This window comes from Pseudophryne corroboree, chromosome 11, assembly GCF_028390025.1.
Source record: "Pseudophryne corroboree isolate aPseCor3 chromosome 11, aPseCor3.hap2, whole genome shotgun sequence".
Classification (NCBI taxonomy): domain Eukaryota; kingdom Metazoa; phylum Chordata; class Amphibia; order Anura; family Myobatrachidae; genus Pseudophryne; species Pseudophryne corroboree.
The window spans coordinates 184,492,980-184,508,084 of record NC_086454.1 but is presented as its reverse complement, the minus strand read 5'-3'; the positions used below and the strand labels follow the sequence as shown (position 1 = coordinate 184,508,084).

Here is a 15,105-nt window from a genome sequence, read left to right as displayed (position 1 = left end):
ATTCAACATTGCACACATTGCTCTTTGCTAAATTTGTATTTTAAATGTTGGGTAATGCAAGTTTGGTCAACCATGTTACAACTATCTTTATCTATGTACCCACTATACAATTATTAAAGTCAATTGCAAAAAATTGGTTGCTCATCCTGTTTTACTGGGTAGTGTTTTTAAATGACCATTTGGTGTATTTCCGATAAACCAGAGAACTGATGGTCACAAACACACTCCTTCGGTTATTGAATCGGTCAGCCAAGATAAAAAAAAATCTCAGCCTACTATATTAGTGCACTATGTGGTACTTGGAGGTTCTCGATAAACTGACCATATTTTCTGCATTTTTTCATGACTAAGTCATGCTGCTTAATTGCGGACATATGAAAATTCAGTGTTGTGCGACATATAATTGGATTTTTAAACAAAATCACTTAGTGTGTACCTCAGATTTTGGGGCATTTGATTGTCAAGATGACCATAAATATCTTCTAGTGTGAGAACAGTTTATGTTGTGGTTTCATAACATAGTGGTTAGCATATCTGCTTTACACGGAGAAAGTCCTGAGTTCAATCCCAAGTGAACCAATATTTATTAAAAAATCCAGTAAACTGTGATCTTGATAAGAGTACTTACAGTAGATAATAATTGGTCAAGATGTTAGAAATAAAGAATTTTGTATATTTGTTTTCTTCAAATTAAAAATAATCACTTAAAAAACTTTGCAAAATGCTTACTTTAAAATGGATATACACTTTTATTTATCATTGCAGTCATTGCTTTTTAATAAAGATTAATATTAAATGTTTAATTATGCAAGGTTGGTCAACCAGGCTATAACTTTCTTTAGCTAGGTGTACCACTATTAAGTATTGGGTCAATTTGCCAAAAATATGGTGCTCTGTTTTTTTTTAAATTATATATAATGAAAGAACAATCACTTTGACGTTTCACTGATAATCCGGAACAGTTTACCAAAAATCACTACGACTGTCAGGACAACCAAAAAATTGAACAGTTTGTTATTGTATCGCATATTGGTTTCATAGTGTAGTGGTTATCACATCTGCTTTACACGCAGAAGGTCCTGGGTTCAATCCCCAGTGGAACCATATTTTTGCACTAATTTATGATTTATGAAAATTTTCTTCACTATCATTCTTATAACATCTGACCTGCTACTGCTCAATGTGAAACATGTCATTTGTTCACTTACAAAATTCAATTTCTTCTCTAAATATGGAAATAAATGTTATTTTTAATATTTATTAGCTTTTAATTATAAAATAACTTATTACAGCAAACAACTGATTAAAAATCTGGAGCAGATTCAAATAATCTTCTTGTTTTATAAGAAATTGGTAGCAATGTATCATATATTTCATTTATAGTAAACAAATAAATTGTAGTATCATATCTAACTACCTTTTTCCATAAATCATCTTAACTGAGTACAGTTAAATAAATCACTTAAACCAACATTTCCATCACCAGTTCACCAAAGCACAGCTATTCTTTCCAGGACTTCACTGTTCACATGACTTCACTAGCAACTTGATAATGCTGCCAAGGTTTGGTATTGCATGATTAATGCATGAAAAACTGCAATCATGTTTTGATGTAGCTAATATTCACTTCCATATTATTTACTTTAAATGTAAATAAATATTTCCATAATTACTATGTGCAAGTTTAGCAAAAATGCTGATAGATTTGACTTCTGGATAGATAGTATATTGATTATTACTAAAGTCTTTTTCGAGTATTATGATTAAGTTATGTTGTGAAAGGGCATTTATTTATATGTAGTATTTGTAATACAGGCACTTTATGGTAACATGGCAAGAAAAATCACTGAAAAGTGATTTTGATAAGTGTGACACCTGCAGATGATAATTGGTCAAAATGTTAGAAATAATGATTTTTGTGTATATAGTTTTTCAAATTATAAATATTCACTTGAAAAGCTTCAAAAATTCTTTATTTAAAACGGGAATATGCAGGTTTATTCAACATTGCACACAATGCTCTTTGCTAAATTTGTATTTTAAATGTTGGGTAATGCAAGTTTGGTCAACCATGTTACAACTATCTTTATCTATGTACCCACTATACAATTATTAAAGTCAATTGCAAAAAATTGGTTGCTCATCCTGTTTTACTGGGTAGTGTTTTTAAATGACCATTTGGTGTATTTCTGATAAACCAGAGAACTGATGGTCACAAACACACTCCTTCGGTTATTGAATCGGTCAGCCAAGATAAAAAAAATCTCAGCCTACTATATTAGTGCACTATGTGGTACTTGGAGGTTCTCGATAAACTGACCATATTTTCTGCATTTTTTCATGACTAAGTCATGCTGCTTAATTGCGGACATATGAAAATTCAGTGTTGTGCGACATATAATTGGATTTTTAAACAAAATCACTTAGTGTGTACCTCAGATTTTGGGGCATTTGATTGTCAAGATGACCATAAATATCTTCTAGTGTGAGAACAGTTTATGTTGTGGTTTCATAACATAGTGGTTAGCATATTTGCTTTGCACAGAGAAAGTCCTGAGTTCAATCCCAAATGAACCCATATTTATTAAAAAATCCAGTAAACTGTGATCTTGATAAGAGTACTTACATTAGATAATAATTGGTCAAGATGTTAGAAATAAAGAATTTTGTATATTTGTTTTCTTCAAATTAAAAATAATCACTTAAAAAACTTTGCAAAATGCTTACTTTAAAATGGATATACACATTTATTTATCATTGCAGTCATTGCTTTTTAATAAAGATTAATATTAAATGTTTAATTATGCAAGGTTGGTCAACCAGGCTATAACTTTCTTTAGCTAGGTGTACCACTATTAAGTATTGGGTCAATTTGCCAAAAATATGGTGCTCTGTTTTTTTTTAAATTATATATAATGAAAGAACAATCACTTTGACGTTTCACCGATAATCCGGAACAGTTTACCAAAAATCACTACGACTGTCAGGACAACCAAAAAATTGAACAGTTTGTTATTGTATCGCATATTGGTTTCATAGTGTAGTGGTTATCACATCTGCTTTACACGCAGAAGGTCCTGGGTTCAATCCCCAGTGGAACCATGTTTTTGCACTAATTTATGATTTATGAAAATTTTCTTCACTATCATTCTTATAACATCTGACCTGCTACTGCTCAATGTGAAACATGTCATTTGTTCACTTACAAAATTCAATTTCTTCTCTAAATATGGAAATAAATGTTATTTTTAATATCTATTAGCTTTTAATTATAAAATAACTTATTACAGCAAACAACTGATTAAAAATCTGGAGCAGATTCAAATAATCTTCTTGTTTTATAAGAAATTGGTAGCAATGTATCATATATTTCATTTATAGTAAACAAATAAATTGTAGTATCATATCTAACTACCTTTTTCCATAAATCATCTTAACTGAGTACAGTTAAATAAATCACTTAAACCAACATTTCCATCACCAGTTCACCAAAGCACAGCTATTCTTTCCAGGACTTCACTGTTTACATGACTTCACTAGCAACTTGATAATGCTGCCAAGGTTTGGTATTGCATGATTAATGCATGATAAACTGCAATCATGTTTTGATGTAGCTAATATTCACTTCCAGATTATTTACTTTAAATGTAAATAAATATTTCCATAATTACTATGTGCAAGTTTAGCAAAAATGCTGATAGATTTGACTTCTGGATAGATAGTATATTGATTATTACTAAAGTCTTTTTCGAGTATTATGCTTAAGTTATGTTGTGAAAGGGCATTTATTTATATGTAGTATTTGTAATACAGGCACTTTATGGTAACATGGCAAGAAAAATCACTGAAAAGTGATTTTGATAAGTGTGACACCTGCAGATGATAATTGGTCAAAATGTTAGAAATAATGATTTTTGTGTATATAGTTTTTCAAATTATAAATATTCACTTGAAAAGCTTCAAAAATTCTTTATTTAAAACGGGAATATGCAGGTTTATTCAACATTGCACACAATGCTCTTTGCTAAATTTGTATTTTAAATGTTGGGTAATGCAAGTTTGGTCAACCATGTTACAACTATCTTTATCTATGTACCCACTATACAATTATTAAAGTCAATTGCAAAAAATTGGTTGCTCATCCTGTTTTACTGGGTAGTGTTTTTAAATGACCATTTGGTGTATTTCTGATAAACCAGAGAACTGATGGTCACAAACACACTCCTTCGGTTATTGAATCGGTCAGCCAAGATAAAAAAAATCTCAGCCTACTATATTAGTGCACTATGTGGTACTTGGAGGTTCTCGATAAACTGACCATATTTTCTGCATTTTTTCATGACTAAGTCATGCTGCTTAATTGCGGACATATGAAAATTCAGTGTTGTGCGACATATAATTGGATTTTTAAACAAAATCACTTAGTGTGTACCTCAGATTTTGGGGCATTTGATTGTCAAGATGACCATAAATATCTTCTAGTGTGAGTACAGTTTATGTTGTGGTTTCATAACATAGTGGTTAGCATATCTGCTTTACACGGAGAAAGTCCTGAGTTCAATCCCAAGTGACCCCATATTTATTAAAAAATCCAGTAAACTGTGATCTTGATAAGAGTACTTACAGTAGATAATAATTGGTCAAGATGTTAGAAATAAAGAATTTTGTATATTTGTTTTCTTCAAATTAAAAATAATCACTTAAAAATTTTTGCAAAATGCTTACTTTAAAATGGATATACACATTTATTTATCATTGCAGTCATTGCTTTTTAATAAAGATTAATATTAAATGTTTAATTATGCAAGGTTGGTCAACCAGGCTATAACTTTCTTTAGCTAGGTGTACCACTATTAAGTATTGGGTCAACTTGCCAAAAATATGGTGCTCTGTTTTTTTTAAATTATATAATGAAAGAACAATCACTTTGACGTTTCACCGATAATCCGGAACAGTTTACAAAAAATCACTACGACTGTCAGGACAACAACAAAATTGAACAGTTTGTTATTGTATTGCATATTGGTTTCATAGTGTAGTGGTTATCCCATCTGCTTTACACGCAGAAGGTCCTAGGTTCAATCCCCAGTGGAACCATATTTTTGCACTAATTTATGATTTATGAAAATTTTCTTCACTATCATTCTTATAACATCTGACCTGCTACTGCTCAATGTGAAACATGTCATTTGTTCACTTACAAAATTCAATTTCTTCTCTAAATATGGAAATAAATTTTATTTTTAATATCTATTAGCTTTTAATTATAAAATAACTTATTACAGCAAACAACTGATTAAAAATCTGGAGCAGATTCAAATAATCTTCTTGTTTTATAAGAAATTGGTAGCAATGTATCATATATTTCATTTATAGTAAACATATAAATTGTAGTATCATATCTAACTACCTTTTTCCATAAATCATCTTAACTGAGTACAGTTAAATAAATCACTTAAACCAACATTTCCATCACCAGTTCACCAAAGCACAGCTATTCTTTCCAGGACTTCACTGTTCACATGACTTCACTAGAAACTTGATAATGCTGCCAAGGTTTGGTATTGCATGATTAATGCATGATAAACTGCAATCATGTTTTGATGTAGCTAATATTCACTTCCAGATTATTTACTTTAAATGTAAATAAATATTTCCATAATTACTATGTGCAAGTTTAGCAAAAATGCTGATAGATTTGACTTCTGGATAGATAGTATATTGATTATTACTAAAGTCTTTTTCGAGTATTATGCTTAAGTTATGTTGTGAAAGGGCATTTATTTATATGTAGTATTTGTAATACAGGCACTTTATGGTAACATGGCAAGAAAAATCACTGAAAAGTGATTTTGATAAGTGTGACACCTGCAGATGATAATTGGTCAAAATGTTAGAAATAATGATTTTTGTGTATATAGTTTTTCAAATTATAAATATTCACTTGAAAAGCTTAAAAAATTCTTTATTTAAAATGGGAATATGCAGGTTTATTCAACATTGCACACATTGCTCTTTGCTAAATTTGTATTTTAAATGTTGGGTAATGCAAGTTTGGTCAACCATGTTACAACTATCTTTATCTATGTACCCACTATACAATTATTAAAGTCAATTGCAAAAAATTGGTTGCTCATCCTGTTTTACTGGGTAGTGTTTTTAAATGACCATTTGGTGTATTTCCGATAAATCAGAGAACTGATGGTCACAAACACACTCCTTCGGTTATTGAATCGGTCAGCCAAGATAAAAAAAATCTCAGCCTACTATATTAGTGCACTATGTGGTACTTGGAGGTTCTCGATAAACTGACCATATTTTCTGCATTTTTTCATGACTAAGTCATGCTGCTTAATTGCGGACATATGAAAATTCAGTGTTGTGCGACATATAATTGTATTTTTAAACAAAATCACTTAGTGTGTACCTCAGATTTTGGGGCATTTGATTGTCAAGATGACCATAAATATCTTCTAGTGTGAGAACAGTTTATGTTGTGGTTTCATAACATAGTGGTTAGCATATCTGCTTTACACAGAGAAAGTCCTGAGTTCAATCCCAAGTGAACCCATATTTATTAAAAAATCCAGTAAACTGTGATCTTGATAAGAGTACTTACAGTAGATAATAATTGGTCAAGATGTTAGAAATAAAGAATTTTGTATATTTGTTTTCTTCAAATTAAAAATAATCACTTAAAAAACTTTGCAAAATGCTTACTTTAAAATGGATATACACATTTATTTATCATTGCAGTCATTGCTTTTTAATAAAGATTAATATTAAATGTTTAATTATGCAAGGTTGGTCAACCAGGCTATAACTTTCTTTAGCTAGGTGTACCACTATTAAGTATTGGGTCAATTTGCCAAAAATATGGTGCTCTGTTTTTTCAAAATTATATATAATGAAAGAACAATCACTTTGACGTTTCACCGATAATCCGGAACAGTTTACCAAAAATCACTACGACTGTCAGGACAACCAAAAAATTGAACAGTTTGTTATTGTATTGCATATTGGTTTCATAGTGTAGTGGTTATCACCTCTGCTTTACACGCAGAAGGTCCTGTGTTCAATCCCCAGTGGAACCATATTTTTGCACTAATTTATGATTTATGAAAATTTTCTTCACTATCATTCTTATAACATCTGACCTGCTACTGCTCAATGTGAAACATGTCATTTGTTCACTTACAAAATTCAATTTCTTCTCTAAATATGGAAATAAATGTTATTTTTAATATCTATTAGCTTTTAATTATAAAATAACTTATTACAGCAAACAACTGATTAAAAATCTGGAGCAGATTCAAATAGTCTTCTTGTTTTATAAGAAATTGGTAGCAATGTATCATATATTTCATTTATAGTAAACAAATAAATTGTAGCATCATATCTAACTACCTTTTTCCATAAATCATCTTAACTGAGTACAGTTAAATAAATCACTTAAACCAACATTTCCATCACCAGTTCACCAAAGCACAGCTATTCTTTCCAGGACTTCACTGTTCACATGACTTCACTAGCAACTTGATAATGCTGCCAAGGTTTGGTATTGCATGATTAATGCATGATAAACTGCAATCATGTTTTGATGTAGCTAATATTCACTTCCAGATTATTTACTTTAAATGTAAATAAATATTTCCATAATTACTATGTGCAAGTTTAGCAAAAATGCTGATAGATTTGACTTCTGGATAGATAGTATATTGATTATTACTAAAGTCTTTTTCGAGTATTATGCTTAAGTTATGTTGTGAAAGGGCATTTATTTATATGTAGTATTTGTAATACAGGCACTTTATGGTAACATGGCAAGAAAAATCACTGAAAAGTGATTTTGATAAGTGTGACACCTGCAGATGATAATTGGTCAAAATGTTAGAAATAATGATTTTTGTGTATATAGTTTTTCAAATTATAAATATTCACTTGAAAAGCTTCAAAAATTCTTTATTTAAAATGGGAATATGCAGGTTTATTCAACATTGCACACATTGCTCTTTGCTAAATTTGTATTTTAAATGTTGGGTAATGCAAGTTTGGTCAACCATGTTACAACTATCTTTATCTATGTACCCACTATACAATTATTAAAGTCAATTGCAAAAAATTGGTTGCTCATCCTGTTTTACTGGGTAGTGTTTTTAAATGACCATTTGGTGTATTTCCGATAAACCAGAGAACTGATGGTCACAAACACACTCCTTCGGTTATTGAATCGGTCAGCCAAGATAAAAAAAATCTCAGCCTACTATATTAGTGCACTATGTGGTACTTGGAGGTTCTCGATAAACTGACCATATTTTCTGCATTTTTTCATGACTAAGTCATGCTGCTTAATTGCGGACATATGAAAATTCAGTGTTGTGCGACATATAATTGTATTTTTAAACAAAATCACTTAGTGTGTACCTCAGATTTTGGGGCATTTGATTGTCAAGATGACCATAAATATCTTCTAGTGTGAGAACAGTTTATGTTGTGGTTTCATAACATAGTGGTTAGCATATCTGCTTTACTCGGAGAAAGTCCTGAGTTCAATCCTAAGTGAACCCATATTTATTAAAAAATCCAGTAAACTGTGATCTTGATAAGAGTACTTACAGTAGATAATAATTGGTCAAGATGTTAGAAATAAAGAATTTTGTATATTTGTTTTCTTCAAATTAAAAATAATCACTTAAAAAACTTTGCAAAATGCTTACTTTAAAATGGATATACACATTTATTTATCATTGCAGTCATTGCTTTTTAATAAAGATTAATATTAAATGTTTAATTATGCAAGGTTGGTCAACCAGGCTATAACTTTCTTTAGCTAGGTGTACCACTATTAAGTATTGGGTCAATTTGCCAAAAATATGGTGCTCTGTTTTTTTAAAATTATATATAATGAAAGAACAATCACTTTGACGTTTCACCGATAATCCGGAACAGTTTACCAAAAATCACTACGACTGTCAGGACAGCCAAAAAATTGAACAGTTTGTTATTGTATTGCATATTGGTTTCATAGTGTAGTGGTTATCACCTCGGCTTTACACGCAGAAGGTCCTGCGTTCAATCCCCAGTGGAACCATATTTTTGCACTAATTTATGATTTATGAAAATTTTCTTCACTATCATTCTTATAACATCTGACCTGCTACTGCTCAATGTGAAACATGTCATTTGTTCACTTACAAAATTCAATTTCTTCTCTAAATATGGAAATAAATGTTATTTTTAATATCTATTAGCTTTTAATTATAAAATAACTTATTACAGCAAACAACTGATTAAAAATCTGGAGCAGATTCAAATAATCTTCTTGTTTTATAAGAAATTGGTAGCAATGTATCATATATTTCATTTATAGTAAACAAATAAATTGTAGTATCATATCTAACTACCTTTTTCCATAAATCATCTTAACTGAGTACAGTTAAATAAATCACTTAAACCAACATTTCCATCACCAGTTCACAAAAGCACAGCTATTCTTTCCAGGACTTCACTGTTTACATGACTTCACTAGCAACTTGATAATGCTGCCAAGGTTTGGTATTGCATGATTAATGCATGATAAACTGCAATCATGTTTTGATGTAGCTAATATTCACTTCCAGATTATTTACTTTAAATGTAAATAAATATTTCCATAATTACTATGTGCAAGTTTAGCAAAAATGCTGATAGATTTGACTTCTGGATAGATAGTATATTGATTATTACTAAAGTCTTTTTCGAGTATTATGCTTAAGTTATGTTGTGAAAGGGCATTTATTTATATGTAGTATTTGTAATACAGGCACTTTATGGTAACATGGCAAGAAAAATCACTGAAAAGTGATTTTGATAAGTGTGACACCTGCAGATGATAATTGGTCAAAATGTTAGAAATAATGATTTTTGTGTATATAGTTTTTCAAATTATAAATATTCACTTGAAAAGCTTAAAAAATTCTTTATTTAAAATGGGAATATGCAGGTTTATTCAACATTGCACACATTGCTCTTTGCTAAATTTGTATTTTAAATGTTGGGTAATGCAAGTTTGGTCAACCATGTTACAACTATCTTTATCTATGTACCCACTATACAATTATTAAAGTCAATTGCAAAAAATTGGTTGCTCATCCTGTTTTACTGGGTAGTGTTTTTAAATGACCATTTGGTGTATTTCCGATAAATCAGAGAACTGATGGTCACAAACACACTCCTTCGGTTATTGAATCGGTCAGCCAAGATAAAAAAAATCTCAGCCTACTATATTAGTGCACTATGTGGTACTTGGAGGTTCTCGATAAACTGACCATATTTTCTGCATTTTTTCATGACTAAGTCATGCTGCTTAATTGCGGACATATGAAAATTCAGTGTTGTGCGACATATAATTGTATTTTTAAACAAAATCACTTAGTGTGTACCTCAGATTTTGGGGCATTTGATTGTCAAGATGACCATAAATATCTTCTAGTGTGAGAACAGTTTATGTTGTGGTTTCATAACATAGTGGTTAGCATATCTGCTTTACACAGAGAAAGTCCTGAGTTCAATCCCAAGTGAACCCATATTTATTAAAAAATCCAGTAAACTGTGATCTTGATAAGAGTACTTACAGTAGATAATAATTGGTCAAGATGTTAGAAATAAAGAATTTTGTATATTTGTTTTCTTCAAATTAAAAATAATCACTTAAAAAACTTTGCAAAATGCTTACTTTAAAATGGATATACACATTTATTTATCATTGCAGTCATTGCTTTTTAATAAAGATTAATATTAAATGTTTAATTATGCAAGGTTGGTCAACCAGGCTATAACTTTCTTTAGCTAGGTGTACCACTATTAAGTATTGGGTCAATTTGCCAAAAATATGGTGCTCTGTTTTTTTAAAATTATATATAATGAAAGAACAATCACTTTGACGTTTCACCGATAATCCGGAACAGTTTACCAAAAATCACTACGACTGTCAGGACAACCAAAAAATTGAACAGTTTGTTATTGTATTGCATATTGGTTTCATAGTGTAGTGGTTATCACCTCGGCTTTACACGCAGAAGGTCCTGCGTTCAATCCCCAGTGGAACCATATTTTTGCACTAATTTATGATTTATGAAAATTTTCTTCACTATCATTCTTATAACATCTGACCTGCTACTGCTCAATGTGAAACATGTCATTTGTTCACTTACAAAATACAATTTCTTCTCTAAATATGGAAATAAATGTTATTTTTAATATCTATTAGCTTTTAATTATAAAATAACTTATTACAGCAAACAACTGATTAAAAATCTGGAGCAGATTCAAATAATCTTCTTGTTTTATAAGAAATTGGTAGCAATGTATCATATATTTCATTTATAGTAAACAAATAAATTGTAGTATCATATCTAACTACCTTTTTCCATAAATCATCTTAACTGAGTACAGTTAAATAAATCACTTAAACCAACATTTCCATCACCAGTTCACCAAAGCACAGCTATTCTTTCCAGGACTTCACTGTTTACATGACTTCACTAGCAACTTGATAATGCTGCCAAGGTTTGGTATTGCATGATTAATGCATGATAAACTGCAATCATGTTTTGATGTAGCTAATATTCACTTCCAGATTATTTACTTTAAATGTAAATAAATATTTCCATAATTACTATGTGCAAGTTTAGCAAAAATGCTGATAGATTTGACTTCTGGATAGATAGTATATTGATTATTACTAAAGTCTTTTTCGAGTATTATGCTTAAGTTATGTTGTGAAAGGGCATTTATTTATATGTAGTATTTGTAATACAGGCACTTTATGGTAACATGGCAAGAAAAATCACTGAAAAGTGATTTTGATAAGTGTGACACCTGCAGATGATAATTGGTCAAAATGTTAGAAATAATGATTTTTGTGTATATAGTTTTTCAAATTATAAATATTCACTTGAAAAGCTTCAAAAATTCTTTATTTAAAATGGGAATATGCAGGTTTATTCAACATTGCACACAATGCTCTTTGCTAAATTTGTATTTTAAATGTTGGGTAATGCAAGTTTGGTCAACCATGTTACAACTATCTTTATCTATGTACCCACTATACAATTATTAAAGTCAATTGCAAAAAATTGGTTGCTCATCCTGTTTTACTGGGTAGTGTTTTTAAATGACCATTTGGTGTATTTCTGATAAACCAGAGAACTGATGGTCACAAACACACTCCTTCGGTTATTGAATCTGTCAGCCAAGATAAAAAAAATCTCAGCCTACTATATTAGTGCACTATGTGGTACTTGGAGGTTCTCGATAAACTGACCATATTTTCTGCATTTTTTCATGACTAAGTCATGCTGCTTAATTGCGGACATATGAAAATTCAGTGTTGTGCGACATATAATTGTATTTTTAAACAAAATCACTTAGTGTGTACCTCAGATTTTGGGGCATTTGATTGTCAAGATGACCATAAATATCTTCTAGTGTGAGAACAGTTTAGGTTGTGGTTTCATAACATAGTGGTTAGCATATCTGCTTTACACGGAGAAAGTCCTGAGTTCAATCCCAAGTGAACCCATATTTATTAAAAAATCCAGTAAACTGTGATCTTGATAAGAGTACTTACAGTAGATAATAATTGGTCAAGATGTTAGAAATAAAGAATTTTGTATATTTGTTTTCTTCAAATTAAAAATAATCACTTAAAAAACTTTGCAAAATGCTTACTTTAAAATGGATTTACACATATATTTATCATTGCAGTCATTGCTTTTTAATAAAGATTAATATTAAATGTTTAATTATGCAAGGTTGGTCAACCAGGCTATAACTTTCTTTAGCTAGGTGTACCACTATTAAGTATTGGGTCAATTTGCCAAAAATATGGTGCTGTGTTTTTTTTTAAATTATATATAATGAAAGAACAATCACTTTGACGTTTCACCGATAATCCGGAACAGTTTACCAAAAATCACTACGACTGTCAGGACAACCAAAAAATTGAACAGTTTGCTATTGTATTGCATATTGGTTTCATAGTGTAGTGGTTATCACCTCTGCTTTACACGCAGAAGGTCCTGGGTTCAATCCCCTGTGGAACCATAATTTTGCACTAATTTATGATTTATGACCATTTTCTTCACTATCATTCTTATAACATCTGACCTGCTACTGCTCAATGTGAAACATGTCATTTGTTCACTTACAAGATTCTATTTCTTCTCTAAATATGGAAATAAATGTTATTTTTAATATATATTAGCTTTTAATTATAAAATAACTTATTACAGCAAACAACTGATTAAAAATCTGGAGCAGATTCAAATAGTCTTCTTGTTTTATAAGAAATTGGTAGCAATGAATCATATATTTCATTTATAGTAAACAAATAAATTGTAGTATCATATCTAACTACCTTTTTCCATAAATCATCTTAACTGAGTACAGTTAAATAAATCACTTAAACCAACATTTCCATCACCAGTTCACCAAAGCACAGCTATTCTTTCCAGGACTTCACTGTTCACATGACTTCACTAGCAACTTGATAATGCTGCCAAGGTTTGGTATTGCATGATTAATGCATGATAAACTGCAATCATGTTTTGATGTAGCTAATATTCACTTCCAGATTATTTACTTTAAATGTAAATAAATATTTCCATAATTACTATGTGCAAGTTTAGCAAAAATGCTGATAGATTTGACTTCTGGATAGATAGCATATTGATTATTACTAAAGTCTTTTTCGAGTATTATGCTTAAGTTATGTTGTGAAAGGGCATTTATTTATATGTAGTATTTGTAATACAGGCACTTTATGGTAACATGGCAAGAAAAATCACTGAAAAGTGATTTTGATAAGTGTGACACCTGCAGATGATAATTGGTCAAAATGTTAGAAATAATGATTTTTGTGTATATAGTTTTTCAAATTATAAATATTCACTTGAAAAGCTTCAAAAATTCTTTATTTAAAACGGGAATATGCAGGTTTATTCAACATTGCACACAATGCTCTTTGCTAAATTTGTATTTTAAATGTTGGGTAATGCAAGTTTGGTCAACCATGTTACAACTATCTTTATCTATGTACCCACTATACAATTATTAAAGTCAATTGCAAAAAATTGGTTGCTCATCCTGTTTTACTGGGTAGTGTTTTTAAATGACCATTTGGTGTATTTCTGATAAACCAGAGAACTGATGGTCACAAACACACTCCTTCGGTTATTGAATCGGTCAGCCAAGATAAAAAAAATCTCAGCCTACTATATTAGTGCACTATGTGGTACTTGGAGGTTCTCGATAAACTGACCATATTGTCTGCATTTTTTCATGACTAAGTCATGCTGCTTAATTGCGGACATATGAAAATTCAGTGTTGTGCGACATATAATTGGATTTTTAAACAAAATCACTTAGTGTGTACCTCAGATTTTGGGGCATTTGATTGTCAAGATGACCATAAATATCTTCTAGTGTGAGTACAGTTTATGTTGTGGTTTCATAACATAGTGGTTAGCATATCTGCTTTACACGGAGAAAGTCCTGAGTTCAATCCCAAGTGACCCCATATTTATTAAAAAATCCAGTAAACTGTGATCTTGATAAGAGTACTTACAGTAGATAATAATTGGTCAAGATGTTAGAAATAAAGAATTTTGTATATTTGTTTTCTTCAAATTAAAAATAATCACTTAAAAAATTTTGCAAAATGCTTACTTTAAAATGGATATACACATTTATTTATCATTGCAGTCATTGCTTTTTAATAAAGATTAATATTAAATGTTTAATTATGCAAGGTTGGTCAACCAGGCTATAAATTTCTTTAGCTAGGTGTACCACTATTAAGTATTGGGTCAACTTGCCAAAAATATGGTGCTCTGTTTTTTTTAAATTATATAATGAAAGAACAATCACTTTGACGTTTCACCGATAATCCGGAACAGTTTACAAAAAATCACTACGACTGTCAGGACAACCAAAAAATTGAACAGTTTGTTATTGTATTGCATATTGGTTTCATAGTGTAGTGGTTATCACCTCGGCTTTACACGCAGAAGGTCCTGCGTTCAATCCCCAGTGGAACCATATTTTTGCACTAATTTATGATTT

At 30.4% G+C, this 15,105-nt stretch overlaps 8 non-coding genes across 8 annotated transcripts; all 8 read left to right on the top strand.

Annotated features, from left to right (window-relative positions):
- The first annotated feature begins 1,031 nt into the window (after positions 1-1,031).
- TRNAV-UAC (transfer RNA valine (anticodon UAC)) lies at positions 1,032-1,104 on the top strand. The gene has a single exon. It is a non-coding gene; the product is annotated as a tRNA-Val (tRNA).
- A 1,925-nt stretch (positions 1,105-3,029) lies between these two features.
- On the top strand, positions 3,030-3,102 carry TRNAV-UAC (transfer RNA valine (anticodon UAC)). The gene has a single exon. It is a non-coding gene; the product is annotated as a tRNA-Val (tRNA).
- Positions 3,103-5,024: 1,922 nt separating this feature from the next.
- On the top strand, positions 5,025-5,097 carry TRNAV-UAC (transfer RNA valine (anticodon UAC)). The gene has a single exon. It is a non-coding gene; the product is annotated as a tRNA-Val (tRNA).
- Positions 5,098-7,021: 1,924 nt separating this feature from the next.
- TRNAV-UAC (transfer RNA valine (anticodon UAC)) lies at positions 7,022-7,094 on the top strand. Its single transcript has one exon. It is a non-coding gene; the product is annotated as a tRNA-Val (tRNA).
- A 1,924-nt stretch (positions 7,095-9,018) lies between these two features.
- On the top strand, positions 9,019-9,091 carry TRNAV-UAC (transfer RNA valine (anticodon UAC)). Its single transcript has one exon. It is a non-coding gene; the product is annotated as a tRNA-Val (tRNA).
- Positions 9,092-11,015: 1,924 nt separating this feature from the next.
- Positions 11,016-11,088, top strand: TRNAV-UAC (transfer RNA valine (anticodon UAC)). The gene has a single exon. It is a non-coding gene; the product is annotated as a tRNA-Val (tRNA).
- Positions 11,089-13,013: 1,925 nt separating this feature from the next.
- TRNAV-UAC (transfer RNA valine (anticodon UAC)) lies at positions 13,014-13,086 on the top strand. The gene has a single exon. It is a non-coding gene; the product is annotated as a tRNA-Val (tRNA).
- A 1,922-nt stretch (positions 13,087-15,008) lies between these two features.
- On the top strand, positions 15,009-15,081 carry TRNAV-UAC (transfer RNA valine (anticodon UAC)). Its single transcript has one exon. It is a non-coding gene; the product is annotated as a tRNA-Val (tRNA).
- The last annotated feature ends 24 nt before the right edge of the window (positions 15,082-15,105 follow it).